Source organism: Epinephelus fuscoguttatus, linkage group LG15 (genome assembly GCF_011397635.1).
Source record: "Epinephelus fuscoguttatus linkage group LG15, E.fuscoguttatus.final_Chr_v1".
Lineage (NCBI taxonomy): Eukaryota > Metazoa > Chordata > Actinopteri > Perciformes > Serranidae > Epinephelus > Epinephelus fuscoguttatus.
The window spans coordinates 24,909,177-24,934,563 of NC_064766.1; the positions used below are offsets into that span (position 1 = coordinate 24,909,177).

A 25,387-nucleotide genomic window follows, 5' to 3' on the forward strand; every position below is an offset into this window, starting at 1 on the left:
TTCAACCCAACATTGTTAAAACAAAGCAGCTAATGTTGCTGTTGAGAGAAGTTAGCAGAGTGAGATGTCTGTCCAGGCAGGTATGCCACGTTTACTGAGTATTTTATCTCCTAACTGCATTGTTAACATTTGGCATGTGCTTTGTCTGTTGGCCCATATTTTCTCTGAAATCCAAAATATTTCCATGCGAGAGAAAATAATAACGTTATCCTTATCGTCTTTCTCTTGGCTGCTTGCTGCCATCTTCCTGCTGCTGTTTGACAGTGACATAGAATTTCAAATAAAAGTGCATCCTAAAGATGATGACATGGATCAATGTTTTCACTTTGCATCAATGATACTGAATCGTTGATTGATAAAACAATACACAAATCAAGATAGACAGATTATTACAACCCTAATTAGGTATGGATCAAAATAGGTTATAGGATTATTCGTAGTCAAATAATCTGTTGGTCTCTTTTTGTTTGGTTCTGTTTTAAATGATAATATGTTACTTTTCTACTAGACCAATGTTATATATTTTGTTGAGTTGTGGACTTACATTATCCCAAACTTTTCCAACAATGTTGAAACCCAGAGAAATCAAGGACACAGTATGTGTTGTTTGGTCACGCCGGTGGCGTCATATCCCCTTTGCCCATGCATTAGGGTTGTCGTCTACCAGAAGCTGACATAAATTGACTTTTTTTTTTTTTTTAAAGATTTTTTTTTGGGCATTTTGCCTCTAATGGACAGGACAGGTAAGCGTGAAAGGTGGAGAGAGAGAAGGGGGGATGACATGAAGCAAGGGGCCACAGGCCAGACCCGGACCGCCGTGGCAACAGCCCTGCACATGGGGCGCCCGCTCCACCACCAAGCCACCGACGCCCCGATAAATTGACTTTTTATCCAGTTTTAACCCACATTTTTACAATACACTTTATAGATCTTCGTCTTTTTTAACTATAGGTTTTAACCGAATGAAGGACTTAAGTCTGGATCTTAAATTATCAGAGAAACAAGCTGAGCAAATGTTAGCGGCATCTCTGCTCCATTCCCTACAGTACTAAACAGCATTGACGAAACACTGATTTTTAAAGTGAAACTGCTTAATTCAGTGTTTCCATTGGTTTAAATAACCAAGTCTGTTTGTATTGGAGAGGAGACCTCTACGAATAATTCCTGAACAATGAACACTAAAGGAGTCCTAACCAGGAGAAACTGATTGCAATGATGGCATCGCTCTGTCTTTTGTGATTGTTTTTATTGAGATGCCCCTAGTGGCAGAAAATTACATGGTTTACGTTTAAATGTCACAAATAATGAAAAATGGCCGTCACAGTTTCCCAGATCCCAAAGTGGCACCTCACATTGCTTGTTTTGTCCAATCAAACCTAATAATATTCAAGTTGTAATGACAAAAACAATACTTGTGCTTGATAAGTGATAGATTATTCAAATGTGTCATTTCAGGACAAGTCAGAAATAAAACTGGTGTTAGCAGTCATTCTCAAAACAAAAAAAAGGATTATTTCTGATTTAGTCGGCCAACCTGCACACGTCTGCGATGCATCTTCAGCTGTGACTCATCTATGAGTCTTCTTTACAGAAAGGACGTCATGTGTGTCAGTAAGCACAGAATTCATGGCTTGCAGCTCAGTGAAGTTAAGCTAGTAACCTAACCCTCTCTCGCACACACACACAGTCACACAAATGCACACACACAATCCCAGGCTTTCATGCAAAGCAAAATTGAGAAGCCGAGGACTCTTTCAAGCTCCTCGGCAGTTACCCCTTTATATAAAAGGACACTACTCTCCTCGGCTACACAGCCATCACATCAGCACTATAACTCTATTAGGCACAGCTCCAGGACACACTAAGCAACCCATAGCCCACAATAGCATCATTGTCAGTGGGGATTGCAGCCATTGTCGTCCATGCTACAGGATTTATTCCCCTCCTCCCATATTGTGACCTTCACCTTTAACCCCTGCTGCCATCTCACATGCTCTGGGACTGAGAGCTTGTGAGGCTTTATGCCTTCCAGGTCTTAAATGCTCCTTTACAATGACCCAAGCCTACTAAGTGGCTTCTCTCCACAGCACCAGCGTTGGGATGATTCAGGTTAGTGTCAGCAAGGAGAGAGAGGCAGAGAGGGGGGAGGTGGGGAGAGGGTCGCGGTGCAGAGTTGTGGTTGGACTGATTGACCCTTAGAAAAGGTCAGTTGGAAGGCATGAGAGGAGAGGAGCTGCCTAAATGGCTCTTTTCTCTCCTTTTTCTCCCCCTGGCCAGGGCAGAGACTCTGTATGGTTATTTATGAGCGTGTGGGAGAGCGAGAGGGGCTGCAGTGAAACCCACCAGCCCTCTTTGTTGCGAGGGCTGGGCTGGGCTGAGGTGCCTGTCATTGGTTCGGTTCTGTCATATATACATGCACGTGCACGCTCACGCAAGCCCTCACACACCATTAAGAACCCCTCCCAGAGGCTGCAAGGACAGAGGAGAGGACTCTGTTGCGAGGCAGATTTGGAAAATGAGGTGTGCTTCACACAATAGCTGTCAGCAGTTTGATAGATGCCTCTCAGGCATCTAAACCCCATGAAACTTCCAGAAACTGGAGGCCGTTGACATTATTTGTAACTGAAGCTGGCAGATATGTTCGTATAATGACCATACTGACACATAAGTCAAGATGTCATCTAGGATTTTGGTGTTTTCTTGCTGTGTTGCAGTTAAATTACATAATCGTTTAATTTCATTTGACTGTTCTAATTGTGTGTCTTTGTGCGTCTCTTTGGCACTAAGGTGGGATATACCGGTACCCAAAACTATAATTTTTAACAAGAGGCAGGGGTGGCATAGTAGACTAATATGCACTTCTGCTCTTAGCGGGGATACAAGGCTACTTCTACAGTAATTTAGAAAAGACAATAGATCAGACTACTGCAGCAGAATGGCGCTGCAGGGATAGTTTTGGCTCCCTGTGAAGCTCATGGAGCAGCTGAGGAGCTCCATGGTTGACTCCCCAACATCTATGGCTAGGTTTTATGGGTAAAAATCGATACAGCATAGTATTGCGATATTTCATGTGGCAGTATTGTATGGATACACAGATGGCAAGTATTGATGTTTTTTTGTTATATAACTTATCCATTTGCATAAATAAATCAAACTTTTGGTGGCCTACTAAAACAATTGTTTTTTTTTCAGTTCACTCGATAGATTTTGCTGCAATAGAAATAACTGAAGTGAGAGACTTAAGCTTTAAAACTTTATTGTGTGAGTTAAATCATATGCTGACAAATTTTTCCTTAATTTAGGTCGAAAAAAGGTAATAAATCGCAATATATTGCAATATTTGTTATCACAATACTCAGCATATCACAAAATGTTTAAAATCGTAATAATATTGTATCGTAAGTAAATTACTCTGATAATATATTGTGGGGCCTCTGGTAATTCCCACTAGTGCCGACTTTGGGACAGTTCCATCTCCTGTCTGAAGTTGAATCTGGTGGCTCAGCGGAGCTCAGTTGCCAGCTTCCTCCCACAGTCCGAAGACATGCAGGTTATATTGATTAGTGACTCCAAATTGCCTGTAGGTGTGAATGTGAGTGTGAATGGTTGTCTGTCTCTATGTGTCAGCCCTGTGATAGTCTGGCGACCTGTCCAGGGTGTACCCTGCCTCTCGCCCAGTGTCAGCTGGGACAGGCTCCAGCACATCCATGACCCTGTACCAGGATAAGCTGCTGAATGAATGAAGGGATATAAAAGCATCAATACCTTTAATATTATTATGTTGTTGGTGCTGGAATAGGAAGTGAAAATATGGCTGTACTTGACAGTATTGTCCTGCTCTATTCATGTACAGGCCTAGTTGAATCACTTCTTACAGTAAATACTCGATGTGTGACATTGTCATGAGTCACATATTCCTCATAAGTTTGATATTCTCGAGAATAAATTAGCTGTGCCTTCCCAGAATTGCATAAAGTTACTGTTCACACCAGTGCAGCGCTCTGCCAGTGTAACACACACCACTTTTTTTTCCCTGACAAAGTTAAATTAAGCTTGAATTTCACGCTGAAGTCAAATGGTCATGATGTCATGGTTTGAGGACAGAATGACTCGGTTTGTCTGTTGACTGAGAAGGCCTATTCTTGCATGTTTGGGTGGGAGCGTAGCATATAATTGCAGAGCGGGATAGCATGAGGGGATGGGGGAGGGAGAGAGTTAGCACGCAACATGAGTTTTGGCCCACAGTCGCTGGTGTGGGTGCCAAACTTGTCCAGAGGGCTGCTGTGTATATCGAGGCTAGTTTCTGCTCTGCCTAGAGGCTTGCACTGTTCCAAGACACATCTTTCATTTGCACACGCTGAATAGCTTAGGGGAGCCCGAGGCAGTTTGGACTGGGGACGGATCTGGCTTTTTGGACTTTTTAGGGGATGTTGGGTGGCTGCCTGGCTGTGTGAGTGTGTGTGCACATAGGAGAGTCTTTTCTGGACGTGCAAAATTCTTCCGAGTGTCCCTTTTCAGTGAGAAACCATTGCATTGTTTCGTTGTCAAGTCAGTTGTTAGGGAGCAACCAAACCGCTGTACACGTGTTGCAGCCATTTGAGGATTACACTGATCCAAAAATCTGACAGTAAAAGAAGAGAATGGAAAGCTTTGTCGGCCTTTTCATATCCTCTCAGTGGGAGGTAGAAAGGCAAGACCTCCAGACCTGGGCTTGCAGTGGTGGGTGTTAATGTGGAAGGGGGGGGGGGGGGGTGAGCTCTCAACTGCCAACCAGATGGACAACCAAGCCCTGTGTATTTAGGGAGATCATATGGGATAACCTTGCAAAGACAGATTGACATTTTGCTGACAAAACAAACCACCCCTGTCCCGCACGCAAGTAGCCCCCTTCCCATTTCGCTCACACACACACATGCGTGCACGCTCATGTACGGGCATACAAATACTTTAAGTGGTATTTGCTTACATAGGTCTTAAGGAAGTTATTTCAGCATGTGTTAAGCACACGGTCAGGAGCCATAACAATAAGAGGATAGGACAAAAGAATCTAGGATTACACAACTCCTGCACAAACAATGGCAGCATCGGTGACCTGTGCAAATGAGACAACCTTGAGCCATGATGGGGGGGCAAGTAAACTCATTTTCTGCGTCATGCATCGGGATTTACCTTGGTGCTTTAGAGCCATAGATTGGGACGTGAGGTTAAGAACATCGTCATCTGTTTGACTTAGCTTTGTGTCCCCATTTTCTGTGGTAATAGCATTAGACTGCTTTTGAAAAGATCAGGTATTATACATCAGCTGCAAACTGAAGTGTTTCTGACTTTACAAATCTATTATGTTGAATTTATATCACTGTTGAGATGAATCGAACCATATCAGATTCCAGTGAGTGACCCTTTTTCCTCCTCCGGCCTAGTCAAAATATTTCACTCAGTTTACGAAAACGTGTCACGGGAACAAAACATTCTCTGACAATAAAGAACAGAGTAAATTTATCAGGAGTCACTTTGCTCCGTTGCCCAAAATGCTCTCTGCAGCAATCTGAATATATGATTTATGCCACATAAACTCCCTCCTGCACACACACACCACTAATTTACATTATTAATACAGCTCGTACCAATGCTTTGTGTTCCAAAATACTGATTACATTGTTGTCATAACATTTAACGCAAATTACTGTCATCTCTCCACTCCGCTTGCCTTCTCACCACACAGTCAATCTCCGTACGCGAGACGACCGTACTGTTTAAAACTGCTGACTGCACAGGCTGAAATTGTCATGGTGACCCAAGAAAATCATTCCAGAGGCGGCTTTGTTTTCTTCTTCTTCTTCTTCTTCTGCAGAATAAAAGTCAAATTTAAATTAGATTTATTGTCTTGACCGCAGTTAAGTATACTATTGCCAAAACAGGTCATTGTAGTTCTACAGTGTCATTAAAATGAGGCTTTATGGTTTATACATTACTACACTATACACACTGTACCACAATAATTACGTCACCACATTGAACCAAACTCACATGCTCTCAAATTTAAACATTTGTTGGACTTAAAACCTACACAAGTAATGTATAAAGTTAAAATCAACATGCCTCCAAACTGTATCCAGAAGTTGTTCCATGTTAAAGTGAGTCAGTATGAACTATAGGGAAGTTGTATGTTTACAAAAACAAAGATTAGGACAAATGCAAAACAAAGATATAATAGTGAAAGGATTTAATCTGTGGAATTGGTTTAAAAATAACTGAAAATGTGTAATAAACTTTATAGATTTTCAAAAATATATTTAAAAATAAGATGATTAACAAATATAAAACTGAGTTATGAACACAGGTGTGTGTATTTGAGTTACTGTTTGGGACTGTTTGGGTATTTTTTTTTACTTTTTCATTGTATAAAAATAAAGAAAACTTCAAAAGTTATAACTTATTATTACTATTTATTATTTTTTCATGTGTGCATTTGAGTTGTATTAGTTGGAAAGCGACCAAACTAAACTAAAATAAACTATAAAATCATAAAAAAGAAATAGAGTGATATATATCGTAGCATGAGGTGGAGTGGAAGAAGTACCCAGATTTTTTACTTGAGTAAATATAGTAGTGCAAAATATAGTGCAAAAATAGCTAATTTACTTTAGCATAAAAATATATGTTAAGTACCAAAATTACACTTAAAGTGCACATGATGCAGAACTGCCCTTTTAACACATTGTATATCACTAGATTATGATTATTGACATATTAATTCATTCATCACTTTAATGTTGCAGCTGATAGAGGTGGAGCTTATTTTAATTACTTTATATGCTGCTGGGTAGCTTGTAAATTCCCCTGGGGGATAAATAAAGTTTTATCTTAACCTAAAATAATGCATCGTAATTGATTAATAATCTGAATCTGTAAAGTACCTCTTGACTAAAATGATCAAATAAATGTCATGGAGTAAGAAGTGCAACATTAACCTCTGAGATGCAGTGTACTAGTGTAAAGTAGCGGAAAATAGAAATAACGAAGTAGAATACAAGTACCTCAAAATTGTACTCAAGTGCAGTACATGGTTAAATGTACTTGTCACCACTGGATGAGATATAGTTTAACATTTGGATGTAATTGTAATGGTGAGAACCATAGCAGAAATCAAAAGAGAAGTACTGTATCTTACTTTTATTGGAGTCTGGCACGATTTAATGAAGAAAGTAATTAGAGGAAGTCGGGTAAGAAGGTCCAATTTTCTCACCCGCTCTAACAGCCTGCTTTGTGTTTTTATGTCCCACCACAATGGTCTGTGGTGCATATGTGGGACACCAGAATGTTGTGGCGACATCTCTGTGTAGACTCAGTGACGTGAGCGCAACATGTTCCCCCTATAGAGTGGATGATGTAAATAGATCTAAAGCATAGTTATTAAAGGGGTGCTCTGATATAGTGTCACACACTCATAAAGTTGGGGGAGTTTCAACAAGAGACAGATTAAACAAAGAGTAAGAGTAAGGCACAGCAGTATGTCGCTCTTAGCTAAATGCTTACATCAGCATGATCACATGCTCACAGTCACTATGCTTAAATGCTGATGTGAAGTACATGTAGGAGCAGTGGAAAGCACTTATAGTGATCAGGGTTACAAAAGCTTGGGACAGAGTCATTCCTGTACAAATGCTATTTAATTTATTTGGTTATAGTAATGAAATATTTTACTCCAATGATATTTTATCTCACAGTAACCTGTTGGCTTCTACTGGCTACCTTAGGCTAGTGCCACATGCACATTGAAAACATAACTAGGAAAATAAAGTCATTTTCTCTCAATGAAAAACTTTAGCCCCTTTTACATGCCATTATTCCACCTCACCATTCTGTATGAAAGGTACAATCGTGAAATGAGGGGATACAGTTGTCTCATTTCTGAGCTGGAAACGAAGGTAGTAACAGCGCTGAAATGACCTCAGCAGAAACAGGACAGCCAGCAGGGAGGGATCATAGGTGGCACAAGTTATGTGATGTGTCATGTGTGCGACCCACCGTGGGAGATTTAAAAAGTAGCTGGTTGCAGTTAGCGGCTAACTCAAAGTAGAACAGCGGCCAAAAATATCATCATTCCGAATATGACAATATTCTGAATTTGGTACAGGTTGTTTAAACAGCAAATTCTATTCAGATATTCTGAATTAGGCCTTTGTCCGAATGTAGCAAAGACATAGGATATGCTGGTATTATTTGGGTTTCAATAGCATTATTTGGACATGTATACAGCACATTCAAAATATGCATCTCAATTGGGATTTTTACCTCAGTTTGTAACACATGGCCTCTTGTCTGTTTATGGTCAGCTCTCGCCAGCACTTTGGAAGGCTGGTGTAGAGACTACTTTTAAATGAAAGATTTGGAAATCAGCAGGTTATTAGATTTGTGCAAATATCGCAACAATGACTTTTTCAAGAAGGTGGTTCAGGTAAATACAAAAGGGGGGCTGTGTACTCATGGTCAAACAAGTCCGTTTAGGCAGGAAACCTTTTAAAAAATCCTACGCTGATGCAAAGAAGCAAAATAACTAGCGGCTCCAGCTGTACACTTTTCTATATTTTGAAGTGACAAACATAGTGCACATTAATTGGAGTTTGCATGGCTGCATGTAAACAGCTTAGTAGGAACATTCTTTCTCAGAATATGGGCCAAATATTGAGTATTTTGCGAATGTAAACGTAGTCACTGTAAGTTCTTTGCAGTTACTATCACCAGTGGTGGACATGGCAGATGGTAGAACAACCACAGTTACCGTGAAAACTACCCACAAAAAGAGAAAGAGAGCTGTTGCTAGGCTCCGTGAAAAACGGAAAGCGATCTGGTTGTCTTTGAAACAGCTGCACTAACAATATAATCACTTGAAAATGCTACAGGGGGAAAAGTTGTTTCCACTTTAATTTAAAAACATATGAGGAATTTGGAATGGCTAGAGCTCAGCATTTATGTCAGCACTCACAATATTAGACAAGCATGTTGATGTAAAAACATCTGTCAGTGCATCTGTTTATTAGCTTGAATGCGCCTTAGTCTTGTTGCCCTACTCTACCTGTAAAGCCCCCTGGAGTCAAGACAAAGATGAGCTTAGTAAATGGATTCAATCCTGTTTGGTCATCTAACGAGGATCGAGCATGCCGCTTGAAGGTCAAAGGCCTCTTAAGCTTGTGTGACCACCTTTCTTTGACAATTACGCCTGTCAGAGAGGGTTACCTTTTATCAACACAGGAAATGTCAGCAGGTAAACAGGTCACTAACAGCCAGTAACTGGGCTTTAACTGCAGAGATGTAGTAATAGTGTAATAGGATGTTCTGGGAGTCAGAGAGACGGGAGGATAAACAAACAGAGTGGCAGGCAGACAGGGAGGCAAACACACAGTTGTGACAAAGGAATCCTCAACATCACATGGTCATGGAGATAGTTTATGTCGCATGTCTGACCCTTCTCAGTTTGATTACACTCATCATGTTCAAATTTATGTTTGCCACAGAGATTCTTGCCTGTGCTATTTTGGTAAAAGGCCATTGCTTGGGCTTGTCTCCGACGATCCAGCTCCGTCTTGCACTCTCTCCATCTCTCTCTCTCACACACACACACACACACACACACGCACACACACACCTCTCTCTCCCTGTCTCTGTCTTTCCCTCCCTACCGCTCTAGCCACATTGCCACACTCAGTTTTCCATGGCCTCTCATTCCTCTGCAAACTAAGTACATGAACGACACAATCCGGAAATAGTGTTCCAGCCGGAGATGGTGGGAAGGAAAATCCCTTGACTGGTGCTGGCAGGAGGGAGGGAGAGAGAGGAAAAGAGCACTGCAGCCATTCACACTTCAGACAAAGTTTATTCCTTTCACAAGACTTTCTCTTGAACTCTGAGCTTCGACTGCTTGTGTAGTTTTATTGTTAAACTAAACTGTTTAGTAAGGAAAACTACATTTGGTTTTCCTCAGGCAGATACTGCTCATATGTGCTAACATAACATTGTTAAGAGTCCATGGCCTGATCCCATTTCTAATTTTTTCTCTAATCCTCAAGTGCCCCCTTGCCCCTCAGGACAGAGTTACAAGGGGCAGTGGTTAAAATCTCCCCTATGAAATGGGACAACTCTTCAAGACCCATATACGTTATGGATTCTGGCATTTACATAAGACAAGATGAGTGTTGCTGAACATTGCAAATATGCAGTCTTCTGTATTGGTAATTTTTCTTGCATGGGCTATAGGCATCTTTTTGCGGTTGTCAAGATGCTTCTGATTTTTCACACCTCATTAACATCAAAGAACTGGTTGCACTGAAGACTGACTTTTGAGTTGCTTCATGTTGCCTGCATCTCAGCCAAAAAGTTGCTCATGAACATACCGCAAAGGATACAGTTGACTAACACATACGCTCTGTTCCCGTGTGAGAGGAAATAACTGTAAACTGTTTCCAAAAAGGGAAGCTAGAGGACTGACAGGACGGATTCAAGATGCTAATTAGCCACTTAGCACAACACAACCTGATGTTTAAAGAACAAAGGATATTTACTGTGATCACAATCAGTAACACAAACAATTAAGAGTCGCTTTTAAAAAAGAACTCCGTGGCTAAAAACATAATCTGACCTAATATAAAAAGTTTGTGTCAATCTCACACTGTCAACGCTTGACTTTAGCTGTTTGTTTACTTTCCTCACTTCCGTTTCTCTCTTCATACACTTCTCGTCTCCTCGCTGGAGTTGAACTACTAACCAGAGTAATTTAATTCCCTGACGGGTTCTGCCATCTCCGACGCTGATTCAACATGCTGAATTAGCCAATAAAATCCCTAACAAGGGCCGACTAGTGACAGTTGTATGGGACACACCGCCAAAACTAGGGCCACAGACACTCACCTATGACCCGACATTGACCAATAGCCGACTGTCAACTTGGTGTGTGAGGGCCTTTAAGTTTCACACTATCAATCAATCAATCAATCAATCAATCAAACAAGTCCTTAAATGAAAAAAAGAAAACACTGCTTCATTACCAGGCCGCTGGAGGTGCTCTGTAGGCTGATGTTAGCAGGCTCTGCTCCTACCCTGCCAGTTGGCACTGATATTAGAGGAGTGGTATGAAATGCAGTAACTTTGCTGTTTGATTTTAATTAAATTCGTGGTATGTCATATGCCATCAAAGGGGGGAAAGTGACACAGAAATATGTCACAATGCCAGGCTGTCATGCACAACTCAGCAGTAACAATGTAGCATTAGCTACCTAGCTAGTTGCCCAAATTCTGTTGCTATTCTTGTTATAAGGAAAATGGCCATAATACTAGGGCTGTCCTGAATATCAGTTTTTTTGGACATTGAAGCCTCAGTGAGAGATGTTAACGATGAATCAAAGCATAATTGCACCTAAAATAATGTCACAATCAGCCACTTTGTTAGCACGCAGGTATGCCCATTAGCTATAATAGCTAGAAAAAAAGAATACTTTTTGTTGCTTGTGCAGCCATCTTACGGATGATTTGTCACAGCACTCAGTTTGGAGCATGCCTCCGCAAAACCTCCCTTTTGAGAGGCCATGTAGCCCTGACTCTTTCCCCTACCCCTCTATCCCAACAAGAATTGGGACACACTACCCCTAAGCGTTAACGTGCAAAAAAGGGGGGTAAAGCTAAGTGGCGTGCATAGGGACTGGGTTCATGTTGGTAGCTTCGCAGCATGGTAGTAGAGGTTAACTTATCTTTAGCCTAGAGGTCAAAGATCCGTATTAAAAAAGGGCAGATGTCTCTGAGGAGGCTGGTGTGGAGGAGGCGCTGCGTAAATGTTGTCAGGACTGGCCTGGAGTTTGGCAGAGGGAGGGGTGGGGAAGCAGGGTGAAGACAGGAGGTGTGCCAGCAGGTTAAAAGCAGGGTCAACTATATAACCAGAGTGTTATCTGGATTCCTCTCCACAGCTGCCAATCACAGTCATATCGCAGCGAGACCAGTGACCTGTTGCTTGCAGCTTTAAACGGTGCATTGGATGGCGGTTCAGTTGCTGCAGTCATACATGCTCAGGAAATGTTCCAACTCTCTTGAAAACCTTGTGCAATGGGCTCTTGGTCAGGGTGGTAAAACGTTCCTCCTGCATTTGTCGGAGGATGTGGTTAAATCTCAGCCGAGAGGCCTGGGGCTGCATTTGTGGGGCAACAGTGTAACTGGAGTTGTTTTAGATGAGTGTAATTTAGCTCCAGTAAGATTTTTTTTAAAAAAAAAGGTGAAAGTGCTTCTGTAGAACGTGCAAACAATGTCCTGTCACGGATCTTTAATTGTGTTTAACTTGGTGCCTGTTAAACGGCCAACAAATGCCTCGCTGACATTTTATAAGGGGAGGATAGCCTGCGTGAGTACATCTCACTATAACAGTCAGTAACATGAGATGGGGAACCACACAACCGCTAAATCAGTAAAATGGGAGCCCAGAGTCACTGTAATTTGGGAGAGCGCTGGTTAACCACTCCTCATAATGGATGGTGTTTCTGTTTAGCCTAAGGCGTTGGAGCTGAGGTCATATGCAAACAAGGCAGATCCAAGGCCTTGGCTTTTACACGGTGCAAAATGTTCAGCGCCATGTATTTGATCAGGTTGATGTTATCGTAAAGACATGGAATTTGCATGCTTATCTTCCACATATTAAACAAAGACCTCATAAAATGTGTTATCAACTGGCTACCTGAGGCTCCATAATTAAAGTCTATTAAAAAAAGTCATAAATGTTTGCACTGCACCCTTAATTTACTTCATGTGAGAGCGACTGCCTTATTATTTATTTTTTGTGAAAAGGTGTAATATATATTCTAATGACTGTTTCCCTCAGGGTATCTTATTTGCCAGCCAATTTGCAACAAGCCAGGTGCATATTTGTGAGGAATATTTGTAGTGAAAATATATCAACATGACAAAAGATTCACACACTGTAGGTCTCTTAAGTGCAATTTATTAGCACATTGTTTATTGCCGCCTTTTTAGTCCAACACCTGCCTTTAACGGTTTTTGGATGTGTGTGACTACTATGTTATTTGGTGAAAATATATCCAAGTTTGCCCACAGTTTCTGCCATAAACTCAAATTTATTTTTAGTAACTGCTCAATAGACTCCAATAGACCAGTTCTCCAGTAAAGGTTTTGTTTATTGCCTGTTAAGGGATGCACAACATATCATTAATGTGTCCTCCTATATCTAATTATATACTACAATAACTATAAAAGAAATGAACCACTATATGTAAGATGGATGACATATAACTCATATACATTAAGATTTTTATTAATAGTTCCCCTGTTGCCCCTAACTGACTTATATCCCAATCACATTCCTGCATGAAGTTCACCTTAATACAGTCATAGTTACATGCGTCAGTATGTCCACACAAAGATCATTACAGTTAACAAAAACTAAACTAAAACTAAGTGCGAAAAATGTTCTTTAGTTGAACTGAAATTTAAAAAAATAAATAAAACAATATTGCAAACTTACAAAACTGACTAAAAAAATAATATACAGGAAATGTCTTTAGTTTTTTTTTGTAAGTTTGGTCAAATTTGTCAACAGAACATGCATGAGAAGGCATTGGTGCATATGTTTATTGACACTGGGGGTGTCTGCATAACTGTGAATCAAATGCCTTCACTAAGTGTTTGTATTGTAATACCCATTCTGAACCTCTTAAATCTTGGCCCTGATAAATACCTGCAACCCAATCGTCAAGTAAATGTTGGCATTGTACGTTTCTGAAACCATGGATACATCACATTTGTACATTATTATGTAGTGGATTAGTTGAAACCTTTACATTTCTCTATGTATTTACAACGGTGTGGTTAAGTTAAGGCACAAAAAACACTTAGTTGTGGAAAGGAAATGATCATGTTTTGGCTTAAAATACCTGGTTTTGGTGGCAAGATCCCTGCTGGAAACACAGCAATGTCTCTGTAAGACACAACTGCTTATGGTTGCACAATCTTGGCAGAAAAAACAGTGATGTTTCGTGGCACCATCCGAGCAGAAACAGAGTGATGTCTCAGTGAAAATCAACCGTGTTTAGTGGCACAATCCTGGCTGGAAATGCAGCTATGTTTTGGTAAAAAAACAACCGCTTTTCATGGCACAGTCCTGGCTGGAAACACTTGGTAAAAAAACAACCACTTTTTGCGGCACAATCATGGCAGTAAGTGCAGCTAGGTTTTGGTAAAAAACAATCACTTTTTGCGGCACAACCCTGGCAGAAAACAGAGCAATATCTCATTAAATATGAACTGCTTTTTGTGGCACAATCCTGGCTGGAAATACAGTGATCTCTTGTGCGTCTCGAAATGTGGTCTGCAGCTTGGCTGGTGTCTCGCCTTGGTGGCATGCCATCCACCATGCCCTCCACCTCCCAATGACAGTGTCAGCTTGTATACTACATCACTTTAGAAACGCTGATATGATATGTATGAAAAGCACAAACATAACTTATTTGTGGCTTGCAGCAACACACAATGACGACATTTTCGTATGCCGACAGGCTGCAAAATACTCCCATATTATAATAAAAGAACTAAAACTAATACAGAAACAAACAACTAAACTAAATCTAAATATCTAAATCTAAATCTGCTACACACATATTCTTGATCACACATTACTATAGCAATGAATCAATGCAAATCATCAATCAGTAGCTATTCAAAACAAATAATTGTTAATGTCATTATCAAGCATAAATGTTAAACACTAGCTGATTTCACTTTCACAAATGTGAAGATTTCCTGCTTTGTTCTATTTCATGTTCTTCTAAATTTAATGTCATCGTGTTTTGAACTGTAGGTCTGACAAAACCAGCACGATGAAGACGTCAATTTGGGCTCTGGGGAGCTGTGATGTCATTTTAAACTATCATAATGAAAACAGTCGTTCATTCAGACATTTGTAAACGTCGTGGTCATTTCAGCTTGACGACAGGCCTGTCTCTATTGTTCCCATATTTTATTTTTCTGTGAATGTCCCTTTAAAGGATTACATCATCCTCTTTGCTCCTTTTTTTCCCTCACCACATTTCTCAGTGTTCGGCCTTTTCTGCCCAGAGACAATTGGTTAATTCACCGGTGTATAACACTGCCACCTCCTGATCCACAGTACCATCACCGACTGTGAAGCCGACACACCTTTCAGTGGCATGTTTAGTTTGTCATGATATTTGACATCATGCATCACATCTCTCTGCTCAGATCTGAGTGCTCAGACACAAACTGCATTACCGTATTGACTGTAGTTTTGTCATTATCATGTCACGTTCAGTGAGATTTTCATTAATGGTAGGACAATGTACAACAGATTTAAGTGCTTGTATGTTCATCATTAATCCACTGTGAGCTGACTGGGTAGTTTCAGTCTGTGCTGTGTGCTGATAGTGCTGTTGTGCCATCTAGTGGCAAAAAGCAAGAAAGAAAATCTCTCTGTTGCTCCATTCATCCATGAATACACTGACATTCTCAGAGGAAAACATCAGCTTCTTGTTGCATAATGACTCCTGGTGTATTTTGATTTGGGATTATTTTTATGAAGGCAACATCTGGTGTCTCAGTCGTTCTTTGTGTCGCTGACAGGCTCAGCAGACACCCACGAGTCTGTGACTTTAAGAGACGGTCATAACACCACTGTACTCCACGAGCACTTAATGTGTCTTTGTTATCTGCTCCATAAAAAACAGGTGCTGGAGGGGAAGATTTTTCAGCACAGAGAGGTTTTGTTTGGCAAAACTAATTTATTTCATAAGGATAACTGAGTTTATCTGTGGCTGTTTTCCTGATTTTTGTTGTTGTTACATTATTACTTGAACTGGAAATACCCTCGCATTTGGCATCAGTCCATTGAACTTGATTAGATCATTATAAAGAGAAGCCCAGTGTGTTTATATTCACTTTTTCTTGCATAAGAGGAAAATGAAACAAGTGAGAGATACATGATAGAGAGCAGACTTGGATCATAATAGGTTTTACACTGACTTATATTCCAATAAACTTCAATCTATGATTTCTGTCACAACACAATATTATTTGAAACTAGGGCTGGCATGATATATGAATTTTGCTGTTTCTTGCACATTTAATGTCCTTCGATTTTCAGTTTTTCTAATTCAGGATATTATTTGTCATTTGAAATACCTCCACACTGAATGATAAAATTCAAACAGGGTCTCTTACTACTCAGCGTAAAGTGGAAGTGAAAGGATTTCTTTGTAGAGCCGATTAGATTTCTGCTTGCATTCTCCTTTTCAACATGGCCTTGTTACCTCCACAATGTATTCACAAAGCAGCTGCTAATATCATTGGATCCTCGTCTGTTAGGGAAGCACACTGACTACAACATATCCTTCAGCCGATCCTCCTGCTGGGAGATACACAGAGAGTTCAGGAAGGCTTCAGCTGTCTGCAGTAACAGGACGTGCTTATAGCTTTGAATCTGGCTCTCAGCTCACACATCCAACAGTTGCAAAATATCTCTTTCACTCCAGCACCTGAAACTGTCATGTCAGGTGAAAGTGTGTAAAAATGTAAAAGAATTTAATCGCTCACCTTAAAAATTTTGCTTTGTCTTTTGTCGTGATAATGTAGAAAGATCCAAGTCCAGTGTCATACTTATAAGTGCTTAAAAAATCAGTATATATTCTAAAAACGTAATAATATATCGGTGTAGTTTACCTGAACCTGATTCTCTTTGTAGAAAGTTTTTGCAGGTGTGTTGTGAGTTTCTGTTGGAATATTTGATCATGAGTGTCCAGTCTTCTTCCACTTCCTTTCTCCTGGTGCTTACTGACAACCTGAAACCTTATAGAAATCTACTGTAACTCAATATCTGCCACAGCAAGCAAAAAGTCTTTAGAAAGAAACAATCTTACAAAACATGTACTTTATTGTAAGCTGAGTTCAGGGCATTTTGCTGCCTAGTAATACAGACAGAAAATCAAAGAAACTTAAAGGCTAACTTTGAGATTTTCAAATCTGGGCTCTATTTTGTTGTGGGTTTTTTTTGTGTAAGTGATTAATGTGTACAACAATTTTTGAAACAGGCCCAGTACTGAGCGAGACGGCTGCAGCTGGCAGCAGCAAAACAGGCTGCAATGTAACCACTTGGGGCATCTGTACACCGACCGTTTACGTCCACAAAAGTGCTTGCTTTTGTAAGATCCTTTTTGTTTCACCTGAAACACCCATTAAATCGCCATCACCAAACCCACCAGACTCCATTTAAATAAACAGTAATTTTAGCATGTATAGAGGCAGCATGTTTTCACATCTGGCTAGGTGAATTAAGTCTTTATTTCAACCAAACCAGAGTTGGTGATTGTTGGAACAGTGGAAATAAAAACCAAAAACATTTTTTGTTCAATTTATTTTGTTTCTGTTGACTTTGAATGAAGTGTGTTATATGATTGTAAAATCATTGTTTTTTGGAATGGAATTTAGTGGAATTGGTGATAGTGATTTCAGGGTTGTTTCTAGTTAAACAAAAAGAATCTTACCCTTTAAAAAATGTTTATTCTGTAGGGATCCTTTCCATAAATTTGTCAGACACCTGTCAATGGCAAAGCAACCACTTTAAGTGGACGTACCTGCCCCGAGTGGTTACATTACAGCCTGTTTCACCACTTCTGTCTCTAGCAATCTCACTTAATACTGGACCAATCCCAAAAACTGTTGTTCCCATTAGTCACTTTGACACAAAACATGGAAAATAGGGTCCAGGAGCCACAACTTCCCCAAAAGCTAGGTGATGACATCAAGTTTTTCCTGTAAAATTTAAAAAAAAAAAAAAAAACCTCTTTAATTGTACTTTAAATGCTTTAAAATCAGCAACTTAATTTCCAGGCAGCACAGCCAGATGTGTTAAATACTTAACAACTAAGAGGTCTTTATACCTCTAAATGGAACAGCCTGTTCATTTCTAATCTGTCAGAGACAGATTAAAGTAATTGATTACATTAAAATAAATCCTACTGGATAAACCAAGTGGCTTTATTCACATAGAAAAATAACTGTATCTGCATTAGTTGCATCAGGGTGATATGCTGCTCTGTACCACTTTTAAATGTATTTATATTTCTCTTTACAAAAACAAAGAGTTGTTTTATGCAAGTGGATTCAGAGTTTGTGAGTAATTAACTCTCATTTGTCAAGGCTGACTGAGCCTCCTGGCCTGTGGTGGAAAAGCGGCGGCAAGGTTACATCAGCTCACTACGTCCGACAGCAGCGACATACAGTGATGCTATCACCCTGTCAGCCCCCGAGGAGTCATGTTGCTTTGCCACACTCACAATAGACAACAATAATCACACATGGAGGACCCAAACAGTCTCTGCTGCAAATATGGAGACAGACATTATGTGTGAGATACACTGTGTGTGCATTTGTGGTTTAGGGGACGGTTCACACCAAGGTCAAATATACATATTTCTCCTCTTACCTGTAGTGCTGTTTATCAGTCTAGATTGTTTAGGCAAAAGCACTAGCGATAGAATTGAGTTTTTAGCCTAACATGGTTGTGATGATGATGATGATGATGATGATGATGATGATGATAACTGAGCTGACTGCAAGAAAAATAGAGCTCACGTCAGCTTCATTCAGTAGGTGGCGGTATTGGGCCACATGGAGTGAGAGGATTAACAGTACATTGTAATCCTGTTACTGTTTCCTGCAGGTGGGCCTCTTTGGAAGCTATCCTATCATGCATTGCTTTTATGATTGTACAGACTGTAATCTATATAAGTACATCACAGCTTGGTTTATATGTGGAAGAGCAGAATGTAGCTTGACCCACCTGGAAACTGTCTCTAGTCACAAGTCAGAGCTTTGATGGACTTATTTTGCTTCCCTGAAAGGAGCAGTGTGTAGGATTTAGTGGGCTCTGTTGGCATATAATATTCATAACTATGCTCTCATTAGTTTTAATCACCTAAAACTAAGAGTTGGGTGTTTGTTCGATTAGAATGAGCCGTTCATATCTACATAGGGAACAGGTCCTCCTCCATAGAGTCCACCTTGTTACCTGAGGGTCACCGTAGTCTCAAACACATGGACAGGGAAGAGTGAAAGGAGGGATATTCAGTTTGTTGCAATCTACAATCTCACCATTAGATGGCCAGCACAGTCACCAGAATAAGTTTTGCAAACCCTGGGTATGTTACATATGTAGGTTTCATGTATATGAACTGTATATGTATCTGAGTGTCTTATCAGGAGATGGAGGTGATGGTAGATGACTGGACACTTGGGCGAGGTGAACATTTCTGGCTGTGTATTTTTTTTGACTAAACCAGGTAATTATTTATTTTTTTAGATTTTTTTTGGTCATTTTTGCCTTTAATCGATAGGAAGGCTGAGTGTGAAAGGGGGTGAGAGAGGGGGGATGACATGCAGCAAAAGGCCACAGGCTGGAGTTGTACCCGGGCCGCCGCGGTAACAGCCTTGTACATGGGGCGCCTGCTCTATCAACTAAGTCACTGACGCCCCTAAACCAGGTATTTTTTTTAACAAAAATGTTCGGGACATTTCCAGCTGTGTTTGTAGCACCAAAACCGGGTATTTTTTAACAACATGTTGGGACATTTCCAGCTGTGTTTGTAGCACCAAAACCGGGTATTTTTTAACAACGTGTTGGGACATTTCCAGCTGTGTTTGTAGCACCAAAACCGGGTATTTTTTAACAACGTGTTGGGACATTTCCAGCTGTGTTTGTAGCACCAAAACCGGGTATTTTTTAACAACGTGTTGGGACATTTCCAGCTGTGTTTGTAGCACCAAAACTGAGTATTTTTTAACAACATGTTGGGACATTTCCAGCTGTGTTTGTAGTATGGAAACCAGGTATTTTTTAACAACACATTTCAAGCCGTGTTTGTGGTGACAAAATTTTTTGACAAGACCTTTGTCTGTAGCAACAAAACCAGGTATCTTTTAACAGCATTTCAGGACAATTCCAGATGGTTTGCAGCAACAAAACCAGGTTGTCTTTAACAACACATTTCCAGTCATGTCAGTGGCTATGAAACCACATATTATTTACCGACACGTCAGACCATTTTTAGCTGTGTTTGTATTGAACAAACCAGGTATTTTTTAAGATAAGATAATCCTTCATTAGTCCCACAGTGGAAAAAGTTGCATTGTTAAAGCTTCAAATGGGATAGTGCAGAGCAAGAAGCATCAATAAAAATAACACAAAGCAACAGGATAAGTAAGCAACACATTTAACAACACATTTCCAGCTGTATTTGTTAGTTCATTATTTGTGACAAATCAGGTAATTTTTGATGACATGTTGGGACATTTTCAGACGTGTAGAGTCTTTCATTACCTGCACCTTACCTTTATTACCTGGGTTTTCCTGTTCTAGTGCACCACCCCCTGTGCAAACAACAAAACTGTATCTATTTACATGTAGTCACCATGAGTTAAACATGAATTAACACAAATACAAAGAATGTTATTGTGGCTCCAATAAGTTGCGTTTGTGGCGAGCAATCCGGGCGTTTTAAGACAATAACATTATCCTTTCCTAACCATAATGAAGTGGTTTTTATGCTCAAACCTGACCACCTATGAACCACAGCCTTGTTGAAACATAAAATTGAACACTAAGATATAAAGAAATGTAAAGTTTACACATATGCGCTACATATGAAATGTAGAAATTCAAAATAAATGTACAATGCCAACATTTATTCTGGTTGAGATGCCACTAAATCCTACACTTTGCTCCTCTAAAGTGCTTTTCATTGTTTTATCCTCTCTTTATTTGTGATATATTGGCAGTTTTCATTTCCTGTGTATCTGACAGTGCCTCAGCAAATACTAACAGTAATTTGTCACTCGGCTTACAGCTCTCTGTCCATGTGTTTTGCTCTCCGCAGCTCTCCTTCGCTAATCCCAGTTTGTCGTGACCTCTGACCCCTTCGATGGCATCTTACGTAAGGAGCTGGTTAAGGAAAGCACACGGGAGCAGCGTGTGTTGTGTTGTGCCAGGTTAGGTAAGCTCATTAACAGTTACTCCAGGATGCCTGACAACAGCTAGAAATACACGGCAGTAGTGGGAATAGTAAACCAAAGAAGTGATGACACGAGATGAAGGTGTCGGGCTCTGTTTCCTGTTCCCTAAATACTTTCAGAGTTTGGGACATATTTAACTTGGCTGTCTCAAGGGCACTGAAACGTACACTCGCTATACATTAAACAAACAGGATAAAGTAGCCTGCAGGGTTTGTGTGTCTGCATCTGATTACACTCAGACATTTCACCCACCTCACTGACATACAATCATCTCTTAACATGGGAGAACAGAGACAGCAGAGGGAGAGTGTACGGCCAAATTTGCGTCAGTGTTTTTTCTACTGTTCGTATTTTAAAATTACATGACCTCCATTGCAGAAACCGCTCTACCCCCAACAGACGCACACATACACACACACCACAACACTATCCTCTAACTGCCTTCCCCCATCTGTCCTTTCTCTATCAGTGAGGGTGAGTCACTCTGCTCAAATAGTCCAATACGCAGCCATTAAAGCCGCTGAATAATCATACCACTGCTTTCACCAAAGCATCTCAGTTTTTCTACTAACATAAGACCGTATTAGTATTTAGATTAGTTTGTCCTCTGCCACTTTCTCTTTCTTCCAGGCTAAAGTGTGAAGCCCCTCCTCCCACTGAGCATGTGTCATGATTACAGCTGACAGTGTGTACTCTGCGGTGGTAGACACACTGTCATCCTCCAATGTGACACATTTTTAACAATAGAAACAATCTTGCAGCTGTGTGCAGTGGATATATATTCCTCTTTTGTTTGCAGAGTGCTACATAAAGTCGTTTTGTCCGACTCTTGAAAAAAGAAAAATCCCATCTGTCTTCAGTTTTTCCACAGAGCAAAATCTATCCTCCTTAAATTGGACAAATGATCACTCTCTTGGCATCCTCTTGTTCTTACATCTAACTGGAGCCTTGACGGTGCAGATCACATCACTCTGATTCATCAGCTGAAGCACAAGTGTCTCTCTTTGGACTGGTTTTCCCTCGCATTTATCCAATGCAAACTTTGCAGTTCTACTGGGAATTCTTGCTCATCCTCAGCTTCCATCTCCTGCAGGCAACCCCGAGGCTTGACTGTTGGTCCAATCCTCTCCTCCAGTGATTTGCCCCATTTGGCCAAATCATTCAAAAATACGTCTCTTACCATTAGTATGTTGTTGATATTTAATTTAATCTCTTTTTAAAGCCCCTGAAAACTTGGTTTCAAATCTCAAGTATTTCTCTCTAACATGAAATATTCATGCCCACAAAAACAACAGTTAAAAATCAACCCTGGTTATTATTTATTAAGAGTCAAAATCCAAACTAAACTGCTTCTTCAAGATGGTTTGGGTGTGGTTTGATCCAATATGCAACACCACAACTGTAATCACATTTTGATTTAATTGTTTCTAAATCGTGACATACAACCTGAATGCTCACACTATCCGTATACAATAGCTAATAAAGTGGCCCACTGGCCCTGGAGACTGGTCTGGCGTTAACAATTGTCAATAAAGATTTGTTTGAAAGCTTTGAGGCACTATCAGAATCGACCAACGTGTTTTTTTCTTAGTTTGCACAGTGAATATTATATCACATACATTGAAAAGTATTGTATTTCATGTCTCCATGTGGGCCATCAAGATAAGAGTATGCATGCATAATATGATGTTAATTCCACTACAAGAGACTTGATGATCCTAAAATTAGGTAGCGAAAAGAGTGGATATATTGGTATTGGTATCTGTATTGGCCAAATAAGTTTTTACACACTGGCATATTGGATATTGGCAAAAAAATCCAATATCATGCATCCCTATCTGTAACATTACACCAGTACCATTCACAGTGATGCTAACAAGGCAGAAACACGCTGCCTTGATCATCTGTGCCATTCTGTGAGCTGAAACTTCTTCTGAAACGAATTCTGTTGCCACAGCTTGACCAGTCTGGCCTGGTCATATTTTCTGTCCACATGGCACTTTAAGATTTCTGTTTGCCACTTTGCTCAGGCACAGTGAGAAAAAAAAAAAGGCCCTGACTTCGAGAAATCGAGTTGTGGCTTTGCTTCAACTGTGCGAGAGCCTGACGACAGCCGACCAAAATTTCTGACATTTAAGAAATTTAAGAAAGAACAGTTGATCTGGTCATGATTGGTCCTCCCTCCCTCAGTACACTGCACAGCCAACGCTGACCGACAAAACTGAAATTCAGTCTGACTCTGAAATGAGTCATGCAGCTCAAAAATTGAGTTAGAAATAGGCTCAAATTGTACAGTGTATGCCCAGTCTAAATAGAACACCACAGAGGAATTTCTTATGTGAAATAACCAAAACTGCTCCAACTCTGGCAGATACTACCGTGTTCATGTAGGAACTCGTTACTTACCGCAACAAGCTGACTGAGGGAATATGTTTTCAAGGCCTTTCAAGTCCAATAATGCAAAAAGTCGATCAGATTTCACTAACTTCCTTGAAAACATCAAATATTGGAAGGAGATACTCCTTTCTCCTGATCGTCATTTATTCTACTGAGCATTCATTCATAAGATGCTATTTCCACTATTGCATTAACCCAGTCTTTCAATTCTTGGGCCTTTGTTGTCTTCCAGTGTCTGTCTTCAATGATAACAGAAAATGCATACTTGGATACGTTTGTTATTTGCAACTGATCCCCCAGCAAACACAAATTTGGACTTAGGCTGAATTTATACTTCTGTGTTGAATCGATGCCGCACCTATGAGGTAGGCTCTGTGTCGATGTAGAGCCTACACTGTAGCCTGACGTGCACCTCCCCAGAAACGTAACTACATGTTGTGGCGACGCAGATCTCCTGTCTGTTTTTGTAAGCTGACACCATTTACCTCAGTGGAAACGAAGCTTTTATTTGTTTTAATCTCACAGATAAGAAACAATAAATTGTGAAGACAATAAAGTCTCCACAAAAATAGCATTTTAAGTCTTGTGTGATTTATCTTTCAGGGTTTTTTCCTGGCTTTATATGAGCAGAGGAAATCTCTGCTAGTCGCTAGGCTAATTTATACAATGTAAAATGCCATAGGCTTGTGCTAATAACGTTAGCATCTTATATTTGTTTGGAAAATGTGTTTAGTATAAGACAGTTGTTTTGTCGATGAACCTTGTGAGTTGTAATGGAGCTGAATTTTTTAACGTTACCTTTGTTAAATGTTGCTGTTGTCCCTGGCTTCATATGAGTAGAGGAAAAGTTTGCAAGCTGTTAGGCTAATTTATACAATGTAAAATGCCATAGGCTTTTGCTAAAAATGTTAGCATGTTGTATTTGTGGGGAAAATGTGTCCAGATAAAGACAAGTGCTTTATCTGTGAATGCTGGAAGTTATAGTGAAGCTGATTTGTGTACTTGTGTTTGAAACTGTCTCTATCAACCAGTGTTTAATGTGTGTTTTAGCATTTTTTAACTCAGAGTAAGTTGTACATATCTATGCTGTCCTATTTAAACAAGTCAGTTACTTTCTATTTTGACATCAGTCAGACTCCTTTTTTTAACCTTCACAGCAGTACAGACACAGACACAACAGCAAAACCTCTTAACAAGATAAAAACAAAATAAACAGTATTAGTACTGTATTAGTATTTCACTCCCCCTTTAGAATATTTGTACAAAAAGCACTGCATTGTCTCCAGCATACAGTGCACACTGCTGAACTCTTTTCTCTCAGAAACCTGAGGCTCCTTTTTATCAGAGCTTTTATCTGCCACACACTCAAGGACAAAATCATGTGGTTCAGTAACTGTCCAAAAAAATGATGGAATCATCTTTCCTCTTATATTTGATTTTTTCCCCCAGCCTATTCATGATTTCAACAAAGGTTCTGAGGAAACTTAAGGCTTTTTTTAACAGAGCCTGACCTCTTATTTTTATCCTGTGTTCGTCTGCATGTCTTTGGGTGAGTGATGCATTTGTCCCACTTTTTGGATTTCTGCCTTTATCTTTGCTCCTCGCTGTCCTGTAAAGCTCAAGTGCCCAAAAAATATAAATAGAAATTGAATCACATTTCAATGATAAAAAAAAAAATCTGCTAACAGTATATTTTTTAAAGCACATTAAAGTCAACATTTCATTTTGATTTAAATTAGCTTTTATAAGTAGTAGATTATATTTTGTGAGACCTTGTATAATATGTATGCAGATGGCTGTAGAGTGTCTGCTCGAGGCAAGCCGAGAGGTGCTAAGGCATCAGGGGACAGCAGCCATGTGACCATGGTTGCAGGGATTGGTTTAGTGCAGATGTGACATCAGCGAGCCTCCCACTCCCTCC

At 40.0% G+C, this 25,387-nt stretch overlaps 1 protein-coding gene across 1 annotated transcript in view; it reads left to right on the forward strand.

Annotated features, from left to right (window-relative positions):
- Positions 1–25,387, forward strand: part of sgip1b (SH3GL interacting endocytic adaptor 1b) — a 79,278-nt gene that overhangs the window by 18,627 nt on the left and 35,264 nt on the right. Inside the window, exon 3 of the mRNA XM_049598194.1 lies at positions 20,934–21,050. The gene's annotated coding sequence lies outside the window, so the exon portion shown is untranslated. The remainder of the gene's footprint in view (positions 1–20,933; positions 21,051–25,387) is intronic.